At 37.9% G+C, this 27,584-nt stretch overlaps 1 protein-coding gene across 6 annotated transcripts in view; it reads right to left on the bottom strand.

Moving 5' to 3' along the window:
* Window positions 1–27,584, bottom strand: part of RANBP6 (RAN binding protein 6) — a 305,681-nt gene that overhangs the window by 6,996 nt on the left and 271,101 nt on the right. The window lies entirely within an intron of this gene.

The raw sequence follows: 27,584 nt of genomic DNA, 5'->3' as shown, positions 1-27,584 counted from the left end.
TGTGGATGTGGTGTAGGCCAGCAGCTGAAGCTCCAATTCAACCCCTGGCCTGGGAACTTCCATATGCCTCAGGTGCGGCCCTAAAAAGACTATCTATAGATAGATAGATAGATAGATAGATAGATAGATAGATAGATAGATAGATAGGTAGATATAGATATATAGATATATAGATGCTCATGAAAGATAGTAAATGTCATATAGTGTAGTGAGCACTGTGGTGATAGGCCATCTACCATGGAACCACACAGGACTATGGAGGCAGCTGAGGGAGATCAGGCAAGGCTTCCCAGAGGTGGTAATATCAGGGCTGACTTTGGAAGGATGAATCTGTATTAACTATTTGAAGAAAGAGAAGAAGTTTCTAAGTAAAATAAGATCTATGTTCAAGTGCAGAAAGGCCTTACTGCCTAGTGCAGTCCATTCTGCCAGTTGTTCATTGCTGGATCATTGAGAATGGAATGTGAGGGGGTCTGGGAATGACAGGAGCCAGGAAAGAAGAAGGCAGAAAGTTATATAGAGGCCAGATCATGAAAAGTCTTATAGTCCAGGTTAAGAAATTTGGCTTTTTTTCCCTTAAGGTAAAGAGGAGCTGTTTAAGGATTTTAATCAAGAGCTGTGAAATAGGAATTCCCGTTGTGGCACAGTGGAAAAGAATCTGACTAGGATCTATGAGGTTGCAGGTTTGATTCCTGGCCTCGCTCAGTGGGTTAAGGATCTGGACTTGCTGTGGCTGTGGCGTAGGCTGGCAGCTACAGCTCTGATTTGACCCCTAGCCTGGGAACCTCCATATGCCACTGATACAGATCTAAAAAGAAAAAGAAAAAAAAAAAAAAAGGCTGTGAAATAACCCATTTGTAGAAAGATTACTTTAATGGTAATGTGCAAACTGAAGTTAAAGACTGGAGACATACAGGAGTTCAGTTAAGCTGAAAGTGTAAATTACACTAGTGGATGGAAAGAAAAGAGGGCAAGGATTGGAGAGATCTTAAGAGGTCATATCAGTTGCACCTCAGAGGAGAAGGAGAAGCCTAGGAAATCTCCCCGAGTTTTGGCCTGGGCATCTGGTTGGAGGTGCTGAAATTTACCTATTTCTTAACCTACATATAAATAAACAACAATATTAATGTAGACCAAAGGACTATTAACTCTTTCTGGGGGAAAAGAGGCTTTCCTAAGAAGGTGAGTACCAAAATCCATATTTTATTCCGTAGTTGCTCTCTCACTCTATAGTGATGGTCATTGTTACAAGAGTAAAGTCTAAACTGAATCCATTTTAGGAAAAAAAGTTATGTTCCTTTATTTTAGAAAAACACATGGATTTAAAATCTTAAAGTTCTTCCTTTCTAAATTGCATAATTCTATTCTATTTACTTTTTGCATTGTGATTTCCTTTTTATTTATTTTTTCCCCTAAGCAGCACATATCATACTGAAAATTTCAAGACTGGACTTGAAGATTTGGTTAGAGTTGAATAACTTGATTAAATTCTGTAATTAAAATTGGCTTTTAAAAATGTTTGCACTGTTGAGAGACCACTTAGGAATGTTTCCATAAGGTGGCTCAATAGTGGACAATTCAAGTGTTTATTAGCGGCTTACTAAGTGGGAAAGTGAAAAATAACTTGCAAATTTCTTCCAAGATCTGAGAGATTTAAAGTCAAATGAGGGGGGGAAATTAAATTGGACATACTTGACATTTTTTCAAGAATAACCCAGAATAAATAAAAATATATAAAACAATACTATGAAGTTTCCCACTGACCTAAGATGAGACAAATCTGAATATCAGAATAATGCCTGTGATGGATTAAAAAACTCTTCAGATATATAAGCAAAAGTTCTGAGTTTCTAATACTAACAAAAGCAACCAACTCATTGGTCATCTTTGGAGGTTGTTAGGTCACCAACTGAAAATTGATAAAGAAGAATAGTCAAGATTTTTCCTGCCTTTCTCTTACAAACTCTAGGATAACCAAATAGTGATCCACATTCTTCTTTATAGAATTCCATATAATAAGTGCACAACGGTGCTAAAATCAGAAAATTGCTGTAACTCCAAATGGAATAACAAATGTAGATGACAATAACCAATGGATGATAAAACCATGGAATGAAACATTGAGAACATGATAATAGATTAGGCTGAAACCACCTGAAGTTAATGATTAATCTTAGTATTATTAAAAGTGGGATAAACAAAAAATGTCATTTATATGTTGTCTTTTGGTATCACATTCTTACTTTCTCTAATTTGTTTTCTGATGCTAAGTTTAGGCTCTGGAAATAAAATTTCTTTCATAGCTGGATCTATGATAGTTTCCACCAGTAGGAGCCGCTAGAGATTGGAGGATGGAAAAGAGAGAAACGAGGAATCACCTTAGTGTTTTTCCTCTTCTTGTCTGGGTTGCAGCTCATTTCTTCTTGCATATGAATTTTTGGTTGTTCTACTTTTCTTCCACTGAATAACCTTTACATCTTTGTTCAATATCAATTGACCATATACATGTAGTCCTATTTCTGAACCTTCTGTTCCATTTATTAATCTATATGTTTATCCTTACTCCAGTGCCACAGACTGTACAGATTACTATAGTTTTACAATAAATCCTGAACCAAAGTAATTATAGTTAGTGGTTCTAAAGATCACTGAACACTGAAATTTTTATAAAGTACTCTCTAGCCTTCCATAAATTTAAGTTTTGTTTTTGTTTTTGTTTTTTGTCTTTTTAGGGCCACATCGGTGGCATATGGAAGTTCTCAGGCTAGGGGTCAAATCAGAGCAGCAGCTGCTGGCCTAGGCCACAGCTACAGCAATGCCAGATCCGAGCTGAGTCTGTGACCTACACCACAGCTCAAGGCAACATCGGATCCTTAATCCACTGAGAGAGGCCATGGATTGAACCCATATCCTCATGGATACTAGTCAGTTTTGTTAATGCTGATCCACAATGGGAACTCCAATTTACGATATTTTTAAGCTGATTAAAGGGCATATGAATTTGTGGATTTGAGTATAATTAGGAACTTTTTGCATTCTATGTACATTGTACATTGAAAATTTAAATGACCGACCAAAAGAAAAAAAAGAATTTCTTTGTTTTCAATGTAAAATTATTGATTTAGAATAACACCTCAACTTTTTCACCCAGATTTTCTCAAAAAAAAAAAAAAAAAAAAGGATAGCAGAGGAGAAAGGTATTTCTGACACCTGGGACTACAATTTGGAGCAGCTTATGTTTTTAACTTAAAATCTGAATGTAAACATGATGTTCCAGTTACTAATATTTTCAAGCTTTTTTTAATATGAAGTTGTTTTTTTCTAAGCTTTTCATTTATTCAAACATTTAATTAATTCAATAAAAATTTAACCTACTATGTGCCAGGCACTGTGCTGGAACATTGGGGATACAATAGTGAATAAAACAGACAAAAATGCTCACCTTCATGAAGTCTACAATCTACTTTGGAGTCCCTTAGCTCATGCCAGGAAGACCAGCCATGCTGAACCTGTGGTTTTACCTATCTCCCAGCATATTATCTCTTCACTCCAAGTGTATAAGATGCATAGTAGTAAAACACCGTTATCTTTTTTTTTGGCCACATCTGCAGCATATGGAAGTTTCCAGGTCAGGGAACAACTGCAACCTATGCAACAGCTGCGGCAAGGCAGGATTCTTAGTTCACTGCAGGGGGGCAGGAGATTGAAACTATGCCTCTGCAGAGACAATGCCAGATCCTTAACCTGTTGCACTACAGCAGGAATGTCACACTGTTTTCATCTTTAACAACTGCATGGCAGTAATTCAGACTATTCAAAGTTAAATAAAAACATAATGAACTGGAGTTCCCTTCATGGCTCAGTGGTTAAGGAACCTGACTGGGATCCATGAGAATGCGAATTCGATCCCTGGCCTTGCTCAGTGGGTTAAGGATCTGGCGTTGCTGTGAGCTGTGATGTAGGTCATGGACATAGCTTGGATCCCGCATTGCTATGGCTGTGGTATAGGCCAGCGACTGTAGCTCTGATTCCACCCCTAGCCTGGGAACCTCCATATGCCGCAAGTTTGGCCTGAAAAAGAAAAAAAAAAAAAAAAGAAAGAAAGAAAATGAAACACAATGAACTGTAGGGAACAGAAGACTATGCACGTACTGATCTGGCTTCTTCACTAGATAGTTGTAGATAGTTGAGAATATTTACATTAGTACTTGCAAGTATTAATTGATTTAATTTTCATAACAAAGGAGGATACAAATGGGGTTTAAATTAAAAGATTTTAATACAAATTAAATAACTGAGAGGAAAGTTATAATAATGATGGAGGATATCGACCATCCAGACATTTGATGTCATTTTATTCTAAAATTAGAATGTTTGGCTCCAACTTCTAGGGCTAGACCGAGCCCCATAGAAACAATGCCCAGGGGAGAAATGGTGGAGAATGAGAAAAGAACCAAAGTAGGAGTCAGAATAGGTCCTGATCCAAACAATTAATATGAATTGTAGTAGCAGTGATTTTAAGGAAAAAGACAGAGTAGATATATTAAACTAAACGTATTATCTTACAAAGATAAAACACTCAGAGGAGTGTCTCTTTTATACTGCTACTTACTACTACTACTACTAGTGATAATATTAGTGTTATAAAAATGAAAATATATCTGACTAATTAGAGATAATATTTTGTACAGTTTCATGTTATTAGATAAAATATAAATTATAAAAGGTACATGTCCCACTGGGTAGTATACTTGGTAAGATCATCTTGAAAGATGGCAAAACATTTTTATCTGCCTTTTCAGCTGGCATAAAAGGTAATTGGCTTTTTAAGTAAAAATTAAGAAACTATATATTCGGGAAAGAGAGTCTCCTTTACTTAACTTCTGAACAAATAGATTGTCAGATAAATTAATTGAAGAGTCTATTCTTTCCCCCACTGATTTGCAAGACATTTTTTTTAATTTAAATTCATGTATATTCTGCAATTACTTTTCTACTTAAATTATTTGTTCATTCAGGGACCATCAACACTGTCTCTTAGTAATTTTGGCTTTAACATCCAGCATCAAAAGACCGCCCTCATCACCCCCCACCCCAAAGTTATTGTCTCCTCTTGTGAATTTACTTTTCCAGACAAGCTTAGAATCAGTTCGTCACTTTCTATTTTTAAAAAACCAAACTTTAGAATTGTGTTTCAGATTGCATCTATTTTATAGGTACATTGGGTAAATATATTTTACAAAATAAAGTCCTTATATTTGGGAACATAGAAAATCTCACCATTTCCTAAGGATCCATTTATTATCTGTAAAGTTTTAAAGTTTCACTTAAAAAAATTTCAGGTAATTGTGTGTGTGTGTATAGGTGTGTATGACATTTTTTTCCCCAATATTTTTTTTTTTTTTTAGGTGTGTATGACATTTTTTTCCCCAATATTTTTTTTTTTTTTTTTTTTTTTTTTGTCTTTTTGCTATTTCTTTGGGCCGCTCCCGCGGCATATGGAGGTTCCCAGGCTAGGGGTTGAATCGGAGCTGTAGCCACCGGCCTACGCCAGAGCCACAGCAACACAGGATCCGAGCCGTGTCTGCAACCTACACCACAGCTCACGGCAACGCCGGATCGTTAACCCACTGAGCAAGGGCAGGGACCGAACCCGCAACCTCATGGTTCCTAGTCGGATTCGTTAACCACTGCGCCACGACGGGAACTCCGCCCCAATATATTTTAAATTTCTAGTATAAACACACTTGTATCCATTTGAATTTGTGTCACCCTGCTTATGTCTTATTTACTCCAATATATAGTTCAGTTGACTCTAGTTGGTTTCAGATTGTTCTTCATGTTATTTCCCCAAATTTTTTTCTTATTCTTTGATATCTAAAATTAATTTTGTTTTCAATATGTGTTACATTGGATATAACTACAAAATATCGACAGTGACGCTGAAGGTGTACCGCCTTTCGTTATTTCCACTTTTAGTTATAATACTTCAAACATTTTTAATGTTTTTGGTTTTCCTAGCATAGTTTTGTATAGTTTTAGGATCTCCCTTAAATTCTTTATAAGTTAAAGGAAGTTTACTAAGCACCTTTTCTTTTCAGGCTGCACCTGTGGCATATGGAAGTTCCCAGGCTAGGGGTTGAATTGGAGCTAGAGCTGCTATCCTATACCACAGCCACAGCAACATCAAACTGAGCCACATCTGTTACCTATGCTGCAGCTAATAGCAACACTGGATCCTTAGCCCACTGAGTGAGGCCAGGGAATGAACCCGAATCCTCATGGATAATAGTCGGGTTCTTAACCCACTGAGCCACAACGGGAACTCCTAAGCATTCTTACCAAAAACTTTACTTTTTTCTTTTTTTTCTTTTTTTTTCCCACTGTACAGCAAGGGGGTCAGGTTATCCTTAGATGTATACAAAAACTTTACTTTTAATACAATAGTAGTATATTAGATTGCTTAATGACTGAAAATGATTCCATTCCTGTGATAAATTCTATGTTACAAAGCTGAAGTTGATCAAAGTTTTGTTTAGTGTAGTTGCATCTCTATTAATAAAAGAGATTGATCTAAAAAACTGTATGTTCAGAAAGAAGTAATAATAATAAGATAATGAAGAATAAATTATTTATCCATTGAATTAGAACTCTTGTTAGTGTAAAACTGGCGTTAGTATACAGATCTGTTTTGCAGCCATTTTAATATTGTCTAATTTATTATTGAGTGTCCACTTTTAAAAGATTTGTGTAAATCTGATATATTAGAATTGTGAACAGTCTAATTGGTTAAACTTATGCTAGGGTGACCAACCATCCTGGTTTGCTTAGGACTGGTTTGTTTTGGAATGCAGGAGTTTCAGTTCTAGGATAGTCCCAGGCAAAGAGGAACAGAGGATTATCTCAATTTTAATCACTTTTTAAGTATTAGAAGGATAGCATTTGTAAAAAGTCAATAAATATAAAGGTTAAATTAGATTCAAGTTAGGCACTTTTGATAAGAATCCTTTATAAGTGATACTATGTACTTCATATGTATTTCCTCAAGTATATATAATGTTTATATTGCCCTACAATTGTTGTTACTAAGTTTTAAGTAGTGACTGCCTGATTACTTCATTTTCTTTTTCCCCTTGAGACCAATAAGTTATCTTTTGGGTAATAATACAACCTGCAAATTTTCCTTGCCTAAATCAGTTATTTCATCAGGAAAGCAGAAAAGGTAATTATTCTTCTAATTTCATCATTTCTTCTATGTTTATAAGCTGATATTTTCCTGTAATGAAGTGCTCTCTCTCTCTCTCATGATCTGAGGCTATTATTAATTAGTAATTAATAATGATAATAAATAATCAATTTTCTGAGTAAAGAGTTGAGTAATTGCCACCTCCAATTGTGAGAAATATGGTTGTTTTGTTATGTTTTGTTTGGCCTCTACTTTCTGAGTTATCAAGAGTTGTGAAAGTTCTGAGATTTTACCCTACTTCAAAGCTAGCAAGTTAGCTTACCATAGTTTCATGGTTGATAGTGAAAGATATGAGACTCTGCATCAGAGACAAAAAATAATTTGTCACTCATGATTATAGCAGGAGTCAGAGTATCAGCCTTTTTCACTGTTCCCAACCCCCAATTCCTATAGCATGATGCAAAGAGGGATAGGTGCCAGCTGTACACCTTTTGGATTGTGTTCCAGGAAAGAAACGCTGAACTTAGATACTCAAATATTTTATAATGGGCAGTAAACCTCACTGCCTTTTCTCCAGAGGGAAAATTATCTTTTTTTTCCAGGCAGTAATCATGCTTGCCCTTTTCTCCAGATGGAGACATCTCTGTCTTCCAAGGCTACTCACTACACAAGCATCCTTGATAATAGTACAGAGTGCCTTTTCTCATAAGATGTGCAGAAATGCAAGAGACCCGGAGTATTGCTATGTCCCGGTTGCTCTCCATTGCTCCCCTCCCTCCTTACAGTCTTATCTCTTTTCTGTAGCCCAGGAAGCTGACATCTACAGACTGCATCACTCAGGCTTTCTTGCTCTCTGTCTTCTAGCTGAACTGATCAATGAGAGACATCAGCAAGAGAATGAGAAGAGGCGGGGTAGGGTATTCAGTCCTCATCTCTCCACCCTGTTGTTTCCTCAGCTTGCTGCAATTATGGTAAAGGCTGTATTTTCCAGATAGAGTTCTTATAAGGGGGGCCCTTCTTCCAAGCTATAAACTCTCTAGGTTCATTTTCTCCCATATCTCCTTTAGACTAAATATGGTAAAACTCTATAAATGTTTCTAGAGCCCGTGCTTTCTTATGTTCTCTTAATCTTGTCCATATTTTTGTAAATAATCCTTTTAGTACACACACTCTCTCTTCTTTTTGGCTTTTTTTGGCTCTTTTTTTTTTAGGGTTTTAAGGCCGCACCCACAGCATATGGAAGTCCTGAGGCCAGGGCTCAAATTGGAGCTACAGCTGCTGGCCTACGAGCCCCAGCAATGTGGGATCTGAGCTGTATCTGCGGCCTACACCACAGCTCACCACAATGCCGGATCCTTAACCCATCAAGTGAGGCCAGGGATTGAACCCACATCCTCATGGATACTAGTTGGGTTTGTTACCATTGAGCCACAATGGAAACTCCCCAGTATGCTCTCTTTAGTAACTCTTTCTAAATATATTTTCTGTTTCCTGCCAAGATCTTGACAAGAACTCATAAATTCAATTAATTTTAAAAGACAAAAATCAGAAATTAGGATGGGACTAAGATGGCAGAATAGTAAGACCTGATGCTCACCTTATCCCACAAACAACAACAAAAAAAACCCATCAATATGTAGAACGATTTACACAAAACATCTACTGAATGGTGGCAGAAGACCTTAAACCTTCAAAAAGGACAAGAAACTCTCCACATAACTGGGTAGAACAAAAGGGAAAAAAAGAGAGACAAAGAGAAGGGGGAAAAAAGGAATCGGGATTGGACCAACACTCCTGAGAGGGAGCTGTGAAAGACTAAAGGAACATGCACCCTGGGAAGCCACCTAACTGATGGGGAGCTCACCTGAGACAGAGGGACTCAAAACCTCAGAGAAAAGTGCAGCAGCTGGACTGAGGAGGATGAAGCAGAGAGAGAACCACACAAACAATTGGTTCCACTTCCTGAGACTCCACAGACTAAGACACTCACACAGGGGCTGGGCGCTGAGACTCAAACTCTGGAGGTCAGCTCCAAGAAGAGGACTAGGATTGGCTGTGTGGAGATAGCCTGAGGGGTTGGTGTGGGGGGTGGGGGTGGGGGAGGCGTGCCATAGGCTGGGAACAGAGCACAACAGCTGAAGGAACCTGGGAGAGGCCTGGCCCGCAGGAGAAGCAAGGCACCATTGTTGGGGGGTGGGGGGCTATATAGGAGGAGTGGGACTGGCATAAGAACACCTTTCTCTGTGCTTGCACAGGCTCTGAGGTGGCAAGGCACCTCTTGTACAGGCTACAGGTGGCAAGGTGCCTCTTGCAAGGGCCAAGGGCAGCAGGGTGCCTCTTCTGTGGCTACTGGCAGACGGAGCAAATTGCTGCAGCCATTTCAGACTCCAGAGGTAGGTATGGCCTGCCACCAGGAGGGGTCTGTGTCACCTCAGATGTTGACAGAGATGAGGGCACTGTAACCAAGCCCCACCTGATGTTGCTCTCACTACCCTGTGAATGGATACGCCCTGCTGCTGCCACTGCCAAAGGCTCTGGGTGCCCCATACACCTGGCTGAGGGTCACTGCCACTTTCCAGGGCCCTTCAAACAGAAGCAGCCTGAGCCACTTCCCCATGGGTTATCCAGGGGAAATTGATGGGAATACAGTAATAGTTGGAAACTTCAACACCCCACTCACAATAATGGACAGATCCTCTAGATAGAAAATAAATAAAGCAAGAGAGGTCCTAAATGACAAAATAGAAAAGTTAGACTTAATTGACATTTTCAGGATAATACAATGAAACAACTCAGAATACCATTCTTTTTAAGTGCACATGGGGCATTCTCAAGGATTGACTGCATACTGGGGCACAAAACTAACCTCAACAAATTTAAGAGTACAGAAATTATTTCAAGCATCTGCTCTGACCACAATGGCATGAAACAAGAAAACAATGACAGGAAAAGAAATGAGGAAAAATTGACTACATGGAAACTAAACAACATTCTACTAAAAAGCCAATGGGTCAAAGAGGAAATCAAAAGGGAAATTAAGAAAATACCTTGAGACAAATGACAATGAAAACACAACCATTCAAAAATCTCTGGGATGCTGCAAAAGCAGTTCTTAGAGGGAAGCTCATAGCGATACAGGCCTTCCTCAGAAGAGAAGAATCTTAAATCAGTTCTACCACTCAGAAGAGAAGAATCTTAAATAAATTCTACCACTTAAAAGAATTAGAAAAAGAAGAACAAACAAAATCTAAAGTCAGCAGAGGGAAGGAAATCATAAAGATCAGAGAGGAAATCAATAAAATAAAGACCCCCCCCAAAAAAAAACCAATAGAAAAAAAATCAATAAAACAAAGAGCTAGTTCTTTGAAAGGGTAAACAAAATCAAAAAACCTCTGGCAAAACTCACCAAGAATAGGACAGAATGAACTCAAATAAACAAAATAGGAAATGAAAAAAGGAGAAATTTCAACAGATACTGCAGAAATAAAAAAAAAAAAATACAAGAAAATTCTATGAACAATTATATGCCACAAATTTGACAACCTAGAAGAAATGGATAACTTTCTAGAAACATACTGCCCTCCAAAATTGAATCAAGAAGAAATAGATCAATTGAACAGACCAATCACTAGAAGTGAAATTGAATATGTAATCAAAACACACTCCCTACAAACAAAAATCCAGGACAAGAAGGCATCACAGGTAAATTCTACCAAACATACAAAGAAGAACTTATGCCCATCCTTCTTAAACTTTTCCAAAAGCTCGAAGAAGGAACACTCTCAAAGACAGTCTATGAAGCCATCATCACTCTAATACCAAAAAGAGACAAAGATACTACCAAAAGAACATTACAAGACAATATCTTTGATGAATATAGACATAAAAATTCTCAACAAAGTTTTAGCCAACCAAATCCAACAACACATAAAAAAAGATCATACACCACAACTAAGTGGGATTCATTCCAAGTTCACAAGGATGGTTCAACATACACAAATCAATCAAGGCCATAAACCACATTAATGAAATAAAGGTCAAAACCATATAATCATCTCAATAGATGAAGAAAATCATTTGACAAAATCCAACATCCATTCATGATAAAAACTCTTACCAAAATAGGTACAGAGGGAACATACCTTAACATAATAAAACCTATTCATGACAAACCTACAGCAAATATAATACTCAATGGAGAAAAGCTGAAAGCCTTCCTGCTAAAAATCTGGAACAAGACAAGAATGCCCACTCTCACCACTTTTATTCAAAATAATATTGGAAGTCCTATTCATAGCAATCAGACAAACAAAAGGAATAAAAGGTGCTCACATTGGAAGAGAAGAGGTAAAATTGTCACTGTATGCAGATGACATGACACTGAGTATAGAACACCCTAAGGACCTCACACAAAACTACTTGAACTGATCAACAAATTCATAAAAGTAGCAGGATACAAGATTAACATTCAGAAATCAGTTGCATTTCTGTATACTAACAGTGAAATATTAGAAAAGAAGTATAAAAATACAATTACTTTTAAAAATCACACTATAAAAATTTAAATACCTGGGGATAAACCTGACCAAGGAGGTGAAAGACTTATATGCTACGAACTACAAACATTAATATCAAGGAAATTAAAGAGGATTCAAAGAAATGGAAAAATATCCCCTGGTCCTGTATTGGAAGAATTAATATAGTTAAAATGGCCATTCTACCCTAAGCAACCCACAGATTTAAAGCAATCCCTATCAAATTACCCAGGACATTTTTGACAGAACTAGAACAAACAATCCAAAAATTTATATGAAACATAAAAGACCCAGAATTTCCAAAGCAATCCTGAGGAACAAAAACCAAGCAGGAGACATAACTTTCCCAGGCTTCAAACAATACCACAAAGCTGCAGTAATCAAGATGTGTGAAACTGGTACAAAAACAGGCATACAGACCAATGGAACAGAATAGAGAACCCAGAAATAAACCCAGACACCTATCATCAATTAATCTTCAACAAGGAGGCAAGAATATAAAATGGGATAAAACAGTTTCTTCAACAACTGGTCATGGGAAAACTGGATAACTGCATGTAAGTCACTGAAACTAGAACGTACCCTCACATCATGCACAAAAATAAACTCAAAATGCCTTAAAGACTTAAACATAAGATACCTCCTAGAAGAGAACACAGGCAAAATATTCTCTGACATCAACCCTACAAATGCTTTCTTAGGTCACTCTCCCAAGGCAATAGAAATAAAAGCAAACATAAACCAATGGGACCTAATCAAACTGACAAGTTTTGCACAGCAAAGGAAACCATAAAAAAAAAAAAAAAAGAAGAAGAAGAAGACAACCTATGGAATGGAAGAAAATAGTTTCAAATGATGCAACTGACAAGGGCTTAATCTCCAAAATACACAAACAACTCATGCAACTCAATAGCAAAAACAAAAAAAAAAACAATTTAAAAATGGGCAGAAGACCTGAATAGACATTTCTCTATAGAAGATAAACGGATGGCCAACATGTACATGAAAAAATGCTCAACATCACTAATTATTTGAGAAATGCAAATCAAAACTAAAGTGGGGTACCATACCATACCAGTCAGAATCACTATATTTAATAAATCTACAAATAACAAATGCCAGAGAGAGTGTGGAGAAAAGGGAACCCTCCTACACTGTTGGTGGGAATGCAAATTGGTGCAACCATTATGGAAAACAGTATGGAGATACCTCATAAAACTAAATATAGAACTACCATATGATCCAGCAATCTCACTCCTGGGCATATATCCAGACAAGGCATTCATTGAAAAAGATACATGCACCCCTATGTTCATTGCAGCACTATTCCCTATCCAAGACTTGAAAACAACCTAAATGTCCATTAACGGATGAATGGATAAGGAAGATGTGGAATGGAATACTGTTCAGCCATAAAGAACAGAACACTGCCATTTGCAGCAACGTGGATGAACTAGAGGCTCTCATACTAAGTGAAGTAAGTCAGAAAGAAAAAGACAAACACCATATGATGTCACTTATATGTGGAATCTAATATACGGAACAAATGAACCTAGAAAAGAAACAAACTCATGGACGTGGAGAATAGACTTGTGGTTGCCAAGAGGGAGGAGGAAGGAGTGGAATGGACTGGGAGTTTCAGATTAGTAGTTGTAAACTATTGTATTTGGATGGATAAGCAATGAGATCCTGCTGTATAGCCCAGGGAACTATATCTACTCACTTGTGATGGAACATGATGGAGGATAATGTGAGAAAAATAATGTATATATGGGAGTTCCCATTGTGGCTCAGTAGTTCACAAATCCAACTAGAAACCATGAGGTTGTAGGTTGGATCCCTGGCCTCGCTCAGTGGATTAAGGATCTGGCATTGTCATGAGCTTTGGTGTAGGCTGCAGATGCGGCTCTGATCCTGAGTTGCTGTGGCTGTGGCGTAGGCTGGCGGCTGTAGCTCTGAATGGACTGGGAACCTCAATATACCACGGGTGGGGCCCTGGAAAATACAAAAAAGCCAAAAAAAAAAAAAAGAATAGAAATAAAGAAAAGAAAAGAAAAGAAAAGAAGATATATAAAACATACATTTCTCATCATAAAAAAAAAGAATGTATATATGTATAACTGGGTCACTTTGCTGTACAGCAGAAATTGACAGAGTATTGTAAATAAACTATAATGAAGAATTTTAAAAAATCAGAAATTAATAAACCAAGTATTATAAAGTTAGTTTAAAAATTTTTTAAAATATAAAAATATTATTGGAGTTCTCATCGTGGCTCGGTGGTTAATGAATCCGACTAGGAACCATGAAGTTGCGGGTTCAATCCCTGGCTCACCCAGTGGGTTAAGGATCTGGCGTTGCTGTGGCTGTGGTATAGGCCAGTAGCTACAGCTCCGATTCAAACCCTAGCTTGGGAACCTCCATATGCCACAGGTGTGGTCCTAAAAACACAAAAGACAAAAAAAAAAAAAAAAAAAAAAAAAAAAAAGAAGGAAAAGAAAAAAAAGAGTTCAAAATATAAAAATATTATTATCCTCAACTTGCTAATTTATGCAAATGTATTTATAAAGATATTAGATCAAAATCAATAAACACTCAGGATGATTTATAGAATGCGAAATTATTTGAAAAATGAAAGTGTCAATAACACAAAAGATTTATATCCTATTGATAAATAGACAGAGCAGATGGTTTATGACCAACAAATATACATAGACTATAAGTTTTGACAGGAAAAAATTCCCAGTTTTGGTAGTAATTAAAGCAAAGCAAATTAAAGGCACAATCAACCACATCTCCACAAAACTATCTAATGTAAATCACACCAATAACACAGCATTGGTGAACTGTTGACAATAAATATATTGTTGGTGGCTCCTGATGACTTAGCTGGGAATCTACAGTGATGATTATGAAGTTCTTTGATGCAGAAACTCCATTTTGAGCAATAAGAGATCCTGTCTGAGATCCTAAGTAGACGATACAAAAGAAGACAAAAGTGAGATACATGCTTTAAACAACAGATGGAGGTTAGAGTATTAAAAAAAAATGAAAATAACCCAACAGTGGGTAGAATAATTGTTGAAAAGCCATGATATTTTAAGATGTTTTGAAATGTTTCTGTGGGGAAAAGAGTATATGTACACACTGCATATTCTTTGTATAAAAATATGGCTCTGTGGGCCTGGAATGAGGCAGAGGGAGAGGCTTCTTCTCCAGAAGGCATCTCAGCGGGCCCCAAGATGTTTGCCAGGCTAGAGGTCTTACCCTCAGACTGGGCTCTAGGACAAGCAGATAGGCCTCTTTCACAGAGGGACTGTAGTGTGCCCTGGGGGCAGTGGTTCTATATTCTTTGGGTTCTTTTTGTTTCTCTGTTTGTTGCAATCCCAGGAGACCCATGAGTGCAGGCTATGCTGGCTATGAGCCAGGCAATTGAGAGTTGTCGCCTGGGTGGCAGCCACAAAAACCAAGGCACTAGACATGTGTGCAAGCTCCCTTATGAGATCCAAATAAGACAAAAATGAGATGCATGTTTTTCACAGTAGATGTACCTTAGAACATCACAAAATCTGGACCCTGCTCTCAGGAACTTGGCAGAGGGAGAGCAGGAAAATAGCACCTGCCCACTGGGGTCTCTGAAGAAGATTACAGTCAGCCCTTATATGTGTGTTTAACTAGAGGCCTGCCCCTCAGGCTGCAGCTATGAAAATAAGGTATTTGAAGTCTCACTGATTTGTGTCTTGACCAAGGTCACACAGCTGGGATTTGATGGCAGCGGAACACATGCTGGATGGGAGTGAAGGAACTGCTCCCAGATTTTAATATCTATCAGTTAAGGTCATCCAGACTCATTTATGCATCACAACTTTCTACCTGAATCTATGGGGAGATGTGACAAGAAAGAAGACACCTTGAACCTAAAAGCAAATAATGATAACCTCAGTTGTCAGAAAAGTGGTGAAACATCATGGTGAGATAAATGCAATGCTGAAAAGCAGGTGACAAAGTTTTGCATAAGATCCCATGACAGGTGAGCCTCTGGATAACACATTCATTAAACGGTGGACTCTGCTATCCATGATACCAGAACCTTGGCCGAGAACTCTTAGAGTGCTGATGAAGCTACCACAACTCACGGAGAGCAGAAACCTAGAAATCACATAGTCTCCTAGAGATCATCCAGTACTACAAGCTTAAATATAAGGGGAAGTTTGAAAAAACAAGTTCATTTTCCTGGAAACTTCTCAAGCAAAAGTTTCTTTGTTTGAAAATTAAGCCCTTGGAGATCCCCTTGTGGTTCAGTGGGTTAAGGATATAATGTCTCTGTGAGGATGGTGGTTGGATCCCTGACCTTGCCCAGTAGGTTAAAGATCCGACGTTGCTGCAAGCAGCAGAGTAGGTTGCAGATGTGACTTGGATCCCACATTGCTATGGCTGTGGCATAGGTCAGTAGCTAAAACTCCAATTGGACCCCTAGCCTGGGAACTTCCATATGCTGCAAGTTTGGCCCTAACAACAACAACAACAACAACAAAAACCCAACCCCCCAAAAAGAAACAAACAGAACACCCAGAATTGCATGTGGAGTTTTCCTCCTACCTTGATAACCGTAACAGGAATGTTGGAAGGAGTTATCTTATACTTTGGACTAGGGGAGCCCTCTTAAAGTTTCTTTTTAAATTCCTAAGCTATGGTTTTGGGAGTTATTTAACAGAAAGTTTTTACAGAAATTGTAGTAAAATGAATTAGAGTAGGTTTCCTATTATTCCTTCATCCTGGTTATTGTTTTAACAACAGGCTGATAAGAAATTGTGGTTCTATATTCTTTGGGTTCTTTTTGTTTCCCTGTAAAGTTTCTTAGATTTCTGACTAATTTTGAAGATATTGATTTACACAGCAATTTAGTGCAGCATTCTGTGCTTGTGGCATTTACTTGTTTTCCACTTACGCATTTTTTAATGAAGAAGATGTATCAACAAAATTAATGAAAATATTATACAAAGAGAATAATAGCTGAAACAGTGAGTGTTCCTAGAAGCCAATAAAAAATCATTTAGATTAGTTTCATTACAATGACAATGGGAAAAGAACCTTTCCTAGGCTCAGAGAAGCTAGGTAACTTGTCTGAGGTCATATAGCTAGAAAGTGCAGAACAAGGCCAAAACTTTGTCCTTTTGTCTTTCAAGCTGACCCTGGTTTGGGAGTGTACACCATTCTGAGTAGTAGAGGAGCTGCGGCATAAGGAAAAGAAAGGACACATCTATTAAAAAGGAAGGAGGGTGCAAGAACCCCACAGCCTAAAAACACCAGAGCAAGCTCTGCATGACCAAGTGAAATCTGCTACCATCGTGGTGTGGACCTCCCAGTCCTGTCTGCCCTCAAGAAGTCCTCCTTTGCTTCAAAGAAACACTGTTAGCCCCATCAACACTCCAGAAAAGCCACACTGCCTCAAAAAAGATTGACCAACAACGCCAGTCCTCAGGAAATATTCCACGGCAGTGACAAGGCAAACACTGCCCGATAACGGAGAGTACAACTTCCTCAGGAGAAAGAAAACAATGAGCAAGATGAAGAAGCTGAGAAACCACCCCCAGTCAAACCAACAGGAGAACTCACCTAAAACAGTCAACAATGAAACAGATCTCTGCAGTCTGACAGACCTGGAGTTCAAAAGAGAAATAGTGAAAATACTGAAGGAATTAAGAGAAGATATGAACAGTAATGCAGATACCCTCAGAAAGGAACTAGAAAATATAAGGAGGAGCCAAGAAAAACTAGAACATTCATTTGCAGAGATGCAAACTGAACTAAGGGCAGTAAAAACCAGAATGAATAATGCAGAAGAACGAATCAGTGATATGGAAGATAGAATAATGGAAATCACTCAATCCGGTCAACAGACAGAAAACCGAATCAAAAAACTGGAAAGCAATATAAGAGACCTATGGGATAATATAAAGCGGGCCAATCTACGCATAATAGGAATTCCAGAAGGAGTAGAAAAAGATAAGGGGATGGAAAATATATTTGAAGAAATTATCGATGGAAACTTCCCAAATCTCAAGGATACTGGGTTCAAGATACAAGAAGCACAGAGGGCCCCAAACAAACTGAACCCAAACAGACCCACACCAAGACACATCATAGTAAAAATGGCAAAAGTGAGTGATAAAGAGAGGATCCTAAAGGCAGCAAGAGAAAAACAGAATGTTACCCACAAGGGAACCCCCATAAGAATATCAGCTGATTTCTCTACAGAAACACTACAGGCCAGGAGGGAATGGCAAGAGATATTTAAAGTGCTCAAAGGAAAAAATATGCAACCTAGAATACTCTATCCAGCAAGAATATCATTTAAAATAGAAGGGGAAATAAAAATTTTTCCCAACAAACAAAAACTTAAAGAATACAGCAACACAAAACCCAGGTTAAAGGAAATATTGAAAGGGCTTCTCTAAACCAAAAAGAAAGGAAGGAAAGGGAAGAAAAAAGAAAAGAAAAAAAAAAGAAGAAGAGGAAGAACTAGGACGGAGGAAACCGCAGTCAGAGAGCAGTCACTCAAATAAGCCAGCATACAGATTTAATCATGAACATGCTTCAAACAAAATAAAATTAAAAAGAAAAAAAATAAAAAAGAGTCATCAAAACCATAAAATGTGGGCAAGGGATGTTAGGAAGTAAATAACACTTTTTGTTTGTTTGTATGTTTCTCTTCTTAACTTTAATATAGTAATGAAGTGTTTGAACTTACAGGACCATCAGGCTAAAACATACACTTATGGGAAGGGGTTAGCATACTTAAAAAACAGGGCAACCACAAGCCAAAACCAAATATTGCATGTGCAAAAAATGAAAAAAAAAATACACTCAAGCAGATAATAACAGGAGACCATTCAACCAAAAAAAAAAAAAAAAAAAAAAAAAAAAACAAAGGAAGAATGGAGAACCATAGAATCAACTGGAACGCGAGGTTCAAATGGCAATAAATAATCATCTATCAATTATCACCTTAAATGTCAATGGACTGAATGCCCCAATCAAAAGACACAGAGTGGCTGAGTGGATAAAAAGGCAAAAACCTTCAATATGCTGCCTACAAGAAACTCACCTTAGGACAAAAGATACATATAGATTGAAAGTGAAAGGGTGGGGAAAAATATTTCACGCCAATAGACATGACAGAAAAGCAGGAGTCGCAACGCTCATATCAGACAAAATAGACTTTAAAACAAAAGGCATAAAGAAAGACAAAGAAGGACAGTATTTAATGATTAAGGGATCCATCCAAGGAGAGGATGTTACTATCGTCAACATATATGCCCCACATACAGGAGCACCCAGATACATACAACAAATATTAACAGACATAAAGGGAGATATTGATGAGAATACAATCATAGTAGGAGACCTTAATACCCCCCTCACATCAATGGACAGATCCTCTAGACAGAAAACCAATAAAGCAACAGAGATCCTAAAGGAAACAATAGAAAAGTTAGACTTAATTGATATCTTCAGGACACTACATCCAAAAAAATCAGAATACACATTCTTCTCAAATGCTCATGGAACATTCTCAAGAATTGACCACATATTGGGACACAAAGCTAACCTCAATAAATTTAGGAGCATAGAAATTATCTCAAGTATCTTCTCTGACCACAATGCCATGAAATTAGAAATCAACCATGGGAAAAGAAATGAGAAAAAACCTACTACATGGAGACTAAACAACATGCTACTAAAAAACCAATGGGTCAATGAGGAAATCAAGAAGGAAATTAAAAACTACCTTGAAACAAATGATAATGAAGACACAACCTCTCAAAATCTATGGGATGCTGCGAAAGCAGTGCTCAGAGGGAAATTTATAGCAATCCAGGACTTTCTCAAAAAAGAAGAAAGATCCCAAATTGACAACTTAACCCTCCACCTAAACGAATTAGAAAAAGAAGGACAAAAAAGTCCTAAAGTCAGCAGAAGGAAGGAAATTATAAAGATCAAAGAAGAAATCAATAAAATAGAGACTCAAAAAACAATAGAGAAAATTAATAAAACCAAGAGCTGGTTCTTTGAAAAGGTGAACAAAATTGACAACCCCCTGGCCAGACTCACTAAAAAGAGGAGAGAAAGAACCCAAATAACCAAAATTAGAAATGAAAAAGGAGAAATCACAACGGATACAGCAGAAATACAAAAAACCACAAGAGAATACTATGAACAACTCTACGGCAACAAGTTTGACAATCTGGAAGAAATGGACAATTTTCTAGAATCTTACAGCCTGCCAAAACTGAATCAAGTAGAAACAGACCAGCTGAACAGACCGATGACTAGAAATGAAATTGAAGAGGTCATAAAATCACTCCCTACAAATAAAAGTCCAGGACCAGATGGCTTCACAGGTGAATTTTATCAAACATATAAAGAGGAATTGGTGCCCATCCTCCTTAAACTCTTTCAAAAGGTTGAAGAAGAAGGAATACTCCCAAAGACATTCTATGATGCCACCCACCATCACCCTCATTCCAAAACCAGACAGAGATACCACCAAAAAAGAAAACTATCGGCCAATATCTTTGATGAATATAGATGCAAAAATTCTCAACAAAATCTTAGCCAACCGAATCCAACAACATATCAAAAAAATTATACACCATGACCAGGTTGGGTTCATCCCAGGTTCACAAGGATGGTTCAACATATGCAAATCAATCAGCATCATACACCACATTAACAAAAGTCAAAAATCATATGATCATCTCAATAGACGCAGAAAAAGCATTTGACAAAGTCCAACATCCATTCACGATCAAGACCCTCGCCAAAGTGGGTATAGAGGGAACATTCCTGAACATAATCAAAGCCATTTATGATAAACCCACAGCAAATATGATACTCAATGGGGAAAAACTGAAAGCCTTCTCACTCCAATCTGGAACAAGACAGGGATGCCCACTCTCACCACTGCTCTTCAACATAGTTTTGGAAGTCCTAGCCACAGCAATTAGGCAAACAAAAGAAATAAAAGGCATCCATATAGGAAGAGAAGAGATAAAACTGTCACTGTATGCAGAAGACATGATACTATACATAGAAAACCCTAAGGACTCAACCCCAAAACTACTTGAACTGATCAGTGAACTCAGCAAGTAGCAGGCTATAAGATTAACATTCAGAAGTCAGTCACATTTCTGTATACCAGCAATGAAATATTAGAAAAGGAACACAAAAATACAATACCTTTTAAAATCGCACCTCACAAAATCAAATACCTCGGAATACACCTGACCAAAGAGGTAAAGGACCCATATGCCGAGGACTATAAAACTTTAATCAAAGAAATCAAAGAAGATGTAAAGAAATGGAAAGATATTCCATGTTCCTGGATTGGGAAAATCAATATTGTAAAAATGGCCACACTACCCAAAGCGATCTACAGATTCAATGCAATCCCTCTCAAATTACCCAGGACATTTTTCACAGAACTAGAACAAACAATCCAAACATTTATATGGAACCACAAAAGACCCAGAATCGCCAAAGCAATCCTGAGGAACACAAACCAAGCAGGAGGCATAACTCTCCCAGACTTCAAGAAATACTACAAAGCCACAGTCATCAAAACAGTGTGGTACTGGTATCAAAACAGACAGACAGACCAATGGAAGAGAATAGAGAATCTGGAAATAAACCCTGACACCTATGGTCAATTAATCTTTGACAAGGGAGGCAAGAACATAAAATGGGAAAACGAAAGTCTATTCAGCAAGCATTGCTGGGAAACCTCGACAGCTGCATGCAAAGCAATGAAACTGGAACACACCCTCACACCATGCACAAAAATAAACTCCAAATGGCTGAAAGACTTAAATATACGACAGGACACCATCAAACTCCTAGAAGAAAACATAGGCAAAACACTCTCTGACATCAACATCATGAATATTTTCTCAGGTCAGTCTCCCAAAGCAATAGAAACTAGAGCAAAAATAAACCCAGGGGACCTAATCAAACTGACAAGCTTTTATACAGCAAAGGAAACCAAAAAGAAAACAAAAAGACAACTTACAGAATGGGAGAAAACAGTTTCAAATGATGCAACCGACAAGGGCTTAATCTCTAGAATATAGAAACAACTTATACAACCCAACAGCAAAAAAGCCAACAACCCAATGGAAAAATGGGCAAAAGACCTGAGTAGACCATTCTCCAAGGAAGATATACAGATGGACAGCAAACACATGAGAAAATGCTCAACATCCCTGATCATTAGAGAAATGCAAATCAAAACTACCATGAGATACCACCTCACACCAGTCAGAATGGCCGTCATTAATAAGTCCACAAATAACAAGTGCTAGAGGGGTTGTGGAGAAAAGGGAGCCCTCCAGCACTGTTCATGGGAATGTAAGCTGGTACAGTCACTATGGAGAACAGTTTGGAGCTATCTTAGAAATCTATACATAGAACTACCATATGACCCAGCAGTTCCACCCTTGGGCATATATCCAGACAAAACTTTCCTTAAAAAAGACGCATGCACCCGCATGTTCACTGCAGCACTATTCACAATAGCAAAGACATGGAAACAACCCAAATGTCCATCAGCAGATGATTGGATTAGGAAGATGTGGTGTATATATACACAATGGAATACTACTCAGCCATTAAAAAAGAACGACATGATGCCATTTGCAGCAACATGGATGGAGCTAGAGAATCTCATACTGAGGGAAATGTCAGAAAGACAAAGACAAATACCATATGATATCACTTATAACTATAATCTAATATCCAGCACAAATGAACATCTCCACAGAAAAGAAAATCATGGACTTGGAAAATGGATTTGTGGCTGCCTGATGGGAGAGGGAGGAAGTGGGAGGGATCGGGAGCTTGGGCTTATCAGACACAACCTAGAATAGATTTACAAGGAGATCCTGCTGAGTAGCATTGAGAGCTTTGTCTAGATACTCATGTTGCAACAGAACAAAGGGTGGGGGGGGGAATGTATACATGTAAGGATAACCTGACCCCCTTGCTGTACAGTGGGAAAATAAAATAAGGTAAAAAAAAGAAATAAAAATAAATAATTCTCAAAAAAAGAGAGGGTTTACCATTAAAAAAAAAAAGGAAAAAAGAAAATGAGCAAACTGTGGCTTGAAGAGGTCTAGTAATTCTCCCCAAAGTTTCACTTCTCCTAAGTGGTGAAGGTCACTTTTGAATCTAGCTCTGTCTACCTCCTAAGCCTTTTCCAATATTAATGCTATGCAATCAGTATGAATAGTTTTAATAATATTGAACCCTGACTTTTTCATTTTAGAGTATAACTGATGGATTGTTACCCCTATGAATTCCTGGTTTCTAATCTCAGCTAGAGAAAAGTTTGCAGTTCTTTTTTTTTTTTTTTTTTTCAGTTTTCAGATCTTATAGTTATTTTTGTTCAGCTTCTTTACCCCTCACCCCTTATCACTCACTCCAATGGATTCTCCAGAACCTTTGATCTTTCCCCAAAATCCTTGCTGTCTCACTTAAGGCCAGTAGTCTTACCAAGAAAATCGAGGTCATCATCTTTTAAATAAGCTTTTAATTACCAACTGCCTACCTACCACCTCAACTGCAAGCTTACCTCACATGCATTCTCTTTAAGGCTTTCCTAGCTTCCCTTTTTTTTTGTTTTGTTTTCCTTTTGCCACTCTCATGGCATGAAGAAGTTCCTGGGCCAGGGACTAAACCCACATTGCAGGTGTGACCTGCACCACCACTGTGGCAATGCTGGAGCCTTAACCCACTGTGCCACAAGGGATCTTTCCCACCTTCCTTTTCTTTTTTTTTTTTTTTTTTTTTTTTTTAATTTCCCACTGTACAGCAAGGGGGTCAGGTTATCCTTACATGTATACATTACAATTACATTTTTCCCCCACCCTTTGTTCTGCTGCAACATGAGTATCTAGACAAAGTTCTCAATGCTATTCAGCAGGATCTCCTTGTATATCTATTCTAAGTTGTGTCTGATAAGCCCAAGCTCCCAATCCCTCCCACTCCCTCCCCCTCCCATCAGGCAGCCACAAGTCTCTTCTCCAAGTCCATGATTTTCTTTTCTGAGGAGGTGTTCATTTGTGCTGGATATTAGAGTCCAGTTATAAGTGATATCATATGGTATTTGTCTTTGTCTTTCTGGCTCATTTCCCTCAGTATGAGATTCTCTAGCTCCATCCATGTTGCTGCAAATGGCATCATGTCGTTCTTTTTTAATGGCTGAGTAGTATTCCATTGTGTATATATACCACCTCTTCCGAATCCAATCATCTGTCGATGGACATTTGGGTTGTTTCCATGTCCTGGCTATTGTGAATAGTGCTGCAATGAACATGCGGGTGCATGCGTCTTTTTTAAGGAAAGTTTTGTCTGGATATATGCCCAAGGGTGGAACTGCTGGGTCATATGGTAGTTCTATGTATAGATTTCTAAGATAGCTCCAAACTGTTCTCCATAGTGACTGTACCAGCTTACATTCCCATGAACAGTGCTGGAGGGCTCCCTTTTCTCCACAACCCCTCTAGCACTTGTTATTTGTGGACTTATTAATGACGGCCATTCTGACTGGTGTGAGGTGGTATCTCATGGTAGTTTTGATTTGCATTTCTCTAATGATCAGGGATGTTGAGCATTTTCTCATGTGTTTGCTGTCCATCTGTATATCTTCCTTGGAGAATGGTCTACTCAGGTCTTTTGCCCATTTTTCCATTGGGTTGTTGGCTTTTTTGCTGTTGGGTTGTATAAGTTGTTTCTATATTCTAGAGATTAAGCCCTTGTCGGTTGCATCATTTGAAACTGTTTTCTCCCATTCTGTAAGTTGTCTTTTTGTTTTCTTTTTGGTTTCCTTTGCTGTATAAAAGCTTGTCAGTTTGATTAGGTCCCCTGGGTTTATTTTTGCTCTAGTTTCTATTGCTTTGGGAGACTGACCTGAGAAAATATTCATGATGTTGATGTCAGAGAGTGTTTTGCCTATGTTTTCTTCTAGGAGTTTGATGGTGTCCTGTCGTATATTTAAGTCTTTCAGCCATTTGGAGTTTATTTTTGTGCATGGTGTGAGGGTGTGTTCCAGTTTCATTGCTTTGCATGCAGCTGTCGAGGTTTCCCAGCAATGCTTGCTGAATAGACTTTCGTTTTCCCATTTTATGTTCTTGCCTCCCTTGTCAAAGATTAATTGACCATAGGTGTCAGGGTTTATTTCCAGATTCTCTATTCTCTTCCATTGGTCTGTCTGTCTGTTTTGATACCAGTACCACACTGTTTTGATGACTGTGGCTTTGTAGTATTTCTTGAAGTCTGGGAGAGTTATGCCTCCTGCTTGGTTTGTGTTCCTCAGGATTGCTTTGGCGATTCTGGGTCTTTTGTGGTTCCATATAAATGTTTGGATTGTTTGTTCTAGTTCTGTGAAAAATGTCCTGGGTAATTTGAGAGGGATTGCATTGAATCTGTAGATCGCTTTGGGTAGTGTGGCCATTTTTACAATATTGATTTTCCCAATCCAGGAACATGGAATATCTTTCCATTTCTTTACATCTTCTTTGATTTCTTTGATTAAAGTTTTATAGTCCTCGGCATATGGGTCCTTTACCTCTTTGGTCAGGTGTATTCCGAGGTATTTGATTTTGTGAGGTGCGATTTTAAAAGGTATTGTATTTTTGTGTTCCTTTTCTAATATTTCATTGCTGGTATACAGAAATGTGACTGACTTCTGAATGTTAATCTTATAGCCTGCTACTTGCTGAGTTCACTGATCAGTTCAAGTAGTTTTGGGGTTGAGTCCTTAGGGTTTTCTATGTATAGTATCATGTCTTCTGCATACAGTGACAGTTTTATCTCTTCTCTTCCTATATGGATGCCTTTTATTTCTTTTGTTTGCCTAATTGCTGTGGCTAGGACTTCCAAAACTATGTTGAAGAGCAGTGGTGAGAGTGGGCATCCCTGTCTTGTTCCAGATTGGAGTGAGAAGGCTTTCAGTTTTTCCCCATTGAGTATCATATTTGCTGTGGGTTTATCATAAATGGCTTTGATTATGTTCAGGAATGTTCCCTCTATACCCACTTTGGCGAGGGTCTTGATCGTGAATGGATGTTGGACTTTGTCAAATGCTTTTTCTGCGTCTATTGAGATGATCATATGATTTTTGACTTTTGTTAATGTGGTGTATGATGCTGATTGATTTGCATATGTTGAACCATCCTTGTGAACCTGGGATGAACCCAACCTGGTCATGGTGTATAATTTTTTTGATATGTTGTTGGATTCGGTTGGCTAAGATTTTGTTGAGAATTTTTGCATCTATATTCATCAAAGATATTGGCCGATAGTTTTCTTTTTTGGTGGTATCTCTGTCTGGTTTTGGAATGAGGGTGATGGTGGGTGGCATCATAGAATGTCTTTGGGAGTATTCCTTCTTCTTCAACCTTTTGAAAGAGTTTAAGGAGGATGGGCACCAATTCCTCTTTATATGTTTGATAAAATTCACCTGTGAAGCCATCTGGTCCTGGACTTTTATTTGTAGGGAGTGATTTTATGACCTCTTCAATTTCATTTCTAGTCATCGGTCTGTTCAGCTGGTCTGTTTCTACTTGATTCAGTTTTGGCAGGCTGTAAGATTCTAGAAAATTGTCCATTTCTTCCAGATTGTCAAACTTGTTGCCGTAGAGTTGTTCATAGTATTCTCTTGTGGTTTTTTGTATTTCTGCTGTATCCGTTGTGATTTCTCCTTTTTCATTTCTAATTTTGGTTATTTGGGTTCTTTCTCTCCTCTTTTTAGTGAGTCTGGCCAGGGGTTTGTCAATTTTGTTCACCTTTTCAAAGAACCAGCTCTTGGTTTTATTAATTTTCTCTATTGTTTTTTGAGTCTCTATTTTATTGATTTCTTCTTTGATCTTTATAATTTCCTTCCTTCTGCTGACTTTAGGACTTTTTTGTCCTTCTTTTTCTAATTCGTTTAGGTGGAGGGTTAAGTTGTCAATTTGGGATCTTTCTTCTTTTTTGAGAAAGTCCTGGATTGCTATAAATTTCCCTCTGAGCACTGCTTTCGCAGCATCCCATAGATTTTGAGAGGTTGTGTCTTCATTATCATTTGTTTCAAGGTAGTTTTTAATTTCCTTCTTGATTTCCTCATTGACCCATTGGTTTTTTAGTAGCATGTTGTTTAGTCTCCATGTAGTAGGTTTTTTCTCATTTCTTTTCCCATGGTTGATTTCTAATTTCATGGCATTGTGGTCAGAGAAGATACTTGAGATAATTTCTATGCTCCTAAATTTATTGAGGTTAGCTTTGTGTCCCAATATGTGGTTGATTCTTGAGACTGTTCCATGTAATTTGCTCATTTTCAATGGGGAATAATAAGACCTAGTTAGTTCACTGGATCATTGTGACATCTAAATAAGTCCAAAAGTAGATTAGAAAAAATTTTTTACAATATTAATTAATGTGGGGTTTTTCCACTATTTTATTACCTTTTTCTATTTTCCAAGATGGTTCTTTGTGTATAACTTCCTTGGAAGCTGTTGTTTGAAGACAAAGTTGTTCTTCCTGTGTTTTGTGAAATCTTAACTTCTTCAAGGAGATTGTTTTAGGTATAAGCAGGGTGGGATGGTGGGTATTCTTACAGGGACAGAGAGAAAGTGGACATTTCCCCCAAATTTAAGGAAAGGAGGAAGGGTGTTCCATGAAGCTGCAGAAACTACTATTCTGGAGGGAGATCTCCACAGGTGTGTGTTGTGTAGGTGAGACTATATGGTAATACCTGGCTCCCAAACTTGTAAATATTACTGTGCCCAAAAGAAGCACACTTCCATACTTGCCTACTTCCAAGG

Source organism: Sus scrofa, chromosome 1 (genome assembly GCF_054392235.1).
Source record: "Sus scrofa isolate SSC_HxYL_T2T_F1_AM1 chromosome 1, Sscrofa_HxYL_maternal_Yorkshire_Landrace_v2.0, whole genome shotgun sequence".
Classification (NCBI taxonomy): Eukaryota; Metazoa; Chordata; class Mammalia; order Artiodactyla; family Suidae; genus Sus; species Sus scrofa.
Note: the sequence above shows the minus strand (reverse complement) of the source record. Positions and strands in the feature narration are given on the sequence as shown.